The sequence below is a fragment of the Lactuca virosa genome, chromosome 9 (genome assembly GCF_052849685.1).
Source record: "Lactuca virosa cultivar CGN04683 chromosome 9, Lactuca_virosa_CGN04683_v6, whole genome shotgun sequence".
Taxonomy (NCBI): domain Eukaryota; kingdom Viridiplantae; phylum Streptophyta; class Magnoliopsida; order Asterales; family Asteraceae; genus Lactuca; species Lactuca virosa.
Genome location: NC_136434.1, coordinates 84,658,463 through 84,661,115, shown reverse-complemented (window position 1 = coordinate 84,661,115; position 2,653 = coordinate 84,658,463). Strand labels below are relative to the sequence as shown.

General features: G+C 30.6%; 1 pseudogene; it reads left to right on the top strand.

The window, feature by feature from the left end:
• The first annotated feature begins 222 nt into the window (after positions 1 to 222).
• Positions 223 to 994, top strand: LOC145139464 (non-specific lipid-transfer protein Lac s 1 pseudogene; annotated as a pseudogene).
• The last annotated feature ends 1,659 nt before the right edge of the window (positions 995 to 2,653 follow it).

Sequence of the window (2,653 nt, the reverse complement as noted above, 5' to 3'; positions counted from 1 at the left end):
GATATTTTTAGTTTTTTTTTTCGATAAAAAATAAGCTCTAAACTTAAAAAAAAGATTTGGTTACTTTTACGCCCTTTAATTATGAATCCATCCACATCCATAGAATACCCTATATATATTAGTATCCTCGATAACATTTTCTTACATCAAATCCATAGACATAAATAACCACGTCTCGTATTAGAGTTTCTTTTTTTGAGTTAAGTACAGTACGCAACATTAATGGCAGGGATGCTAATGAAGGTCTTGTGTTCTGTGGTGGCTTGCATGGTGGTGTCTGCACCCTATGCAGAGGCCGCTATTACCTGCGGTCTGGTGGTGACCAAGATGTTGCCATGCCTGGCTTACCTGAGGAACGGTGGTGCAGTGCCAGTACCATGTTGCAGTGGTGTTAAGAGTCTGAATGCTGCTGCACAAACAACGCCCAACCGGAAGGCTGCCTGTGTTTGCCTGAAGAATGCTTATACATCATACCCCGGCATCAAAACTAACTACGCCATCAGCCTTCCAGGAAAGTGTGGGGTTAACATTCCATACAAGCTCAGCCCCTCCACTGACTGCACCAAGTATGTCTAATTTATACACTTTTTTAAGCATTATCCTTCCGTCTCAAAATAGATATAGATATAATTCTTCCGTGTCAAACTAGATATTACGTCTGATCGACTAGATATATCAACATGCATAGCATTCTTCTTTTTTTTTTTTTTTTTTTTTCTGTTTAATAAGCATAAAATTTAACATATATATCGTTCCATAACCATATATAAGTGTCTTTTTTTTTGTAATAATCGAAATCAAATATACACTTTCTCTCATCAACAATATTATCATAAAAAAAGTTGAAATTTTTAATTTTGGTTCAAAAGTTTTTCAGATTCTTATTATCAAGAGGACATTAGTATTTAATTATTAGTTAGAATATTATCAAACTATATATTAAATCAAAAGTGTTTTTTATATTTTCTTTTGTGGTTGTTGCAGGGTCCAGTAAATTAAGTTCATCCTAAGACGTTGGTCGGGAAGCTTTACAAACAAATGTCATAAACTATTTATTAAAATAAATATGGGACACCCTGTGTTTTCCATATATAGTCATGTGTTATATGAAGTGTACTTGTTATATTATAAGTTTTGGGTTTCCCACCATGGTTACTCTCAATCTAAATATTCTATTAATTTGTATATATGTGTGTGAGAGAGTAAGAGAGACGCAGGAAAAACAATCGCACGCTATATGGAAAAGCAAAAAACAAAAATGCAAAAAAATTTAGTTTAACAATTTTATAATATATATATATATATATATATATATATATATATATATATATATATATATATATATATATATATATATATATATATATTGTTCCCGACGGACACTTTAGCAAAAGTTAATCCTAAAACGGAAAATACAAAAAAGAAGTCTACAAAACTATGACGCTAATCACAAAACAAAATTTCTAACACAAAATAGCGTTGAAATGAATCAATGCAATGATAACGATGTTTAGGGTCATTTTCTGGAAACATTATGCATATAAAATGAACCATTGAACCTGGTGTTGCTTTTAATATAAAAGTACAAAGCTAATTATATATTATTAATATACGTACTAAATTATAAATGATTATGATTGACTAGTATTCTTTTCTTAATTAATGTCCAAACTTAAACCTTGATTTCTACCCTCATTTCAAGTAAAATCAAAATGTTTGTCAACAAAGTTGAATGTAATTCAAAACTTAAACATATATATACTGGATTTGTATTTCTTGCAGTGGTGAATCTAGACTAGATTCACAGCTATTTTGACTGCTAATTGATGACTAAAACTCACAAGTATTTTGACTGCTAATTGATCAGGTAATTACTATATCTCCATAATTATATCTAATTCCTTCTCTCGTTTCTATCATTATCTACGGTCGTTTCACGCCCACAATCTTCTTCCTAACGTCCACCTCTTTCCGGCAACAATACTTCCTCTCGTTTATATCCTTCTTCCTTATACCTGCGACTCTTTCATGTTTATGGACCATCGATTGGAAGGTGGGGGTTGGGTTCAATTAAGAGAAAGAGAAAAAAGTGATATGTTCTTGGTTTATCAAAGAGAAAGAATGAGGAGTTGGGCTTGATTTATGGGTGTGCAAAAAACGGCATAAACCGCCAGCACCACACCAAACCGCACGGCATAATGCGGTTTAAAATTTCGTTGTGCGGTTTGCGGTTCGTCATTTTATCAAACCGAACTGTGGTGCGGTTTGTGGATTGTATTTATAAAACTACAGTTCAAACCGCGCCGCAACGCATGTTTTATATATATATATATATATATATATATATATATATATATATATATATATATATATATATAGGTTCTATGGAAAACAAAAAAATCTGAAAAAAAACCCTAAAAATAAAAAAAATGCATAAAAAAAATACATAGAGATCACAAAACTTTTTTTTTGAATATTTTTTTTATAAAAAATCGCATGTTTTTCTTAAAATTCGCTGAAAAAAAAAATAAAATTCTTTATAGAAAGCTGCGATTTTTTATAAAAAGCTGTGATTTTTTATAAAAAAAATTCAAAAAAAAGTTTTATGATCTCTAAGTATTTTTTATGCATTTTTATGATTTTTAGGGTTTTT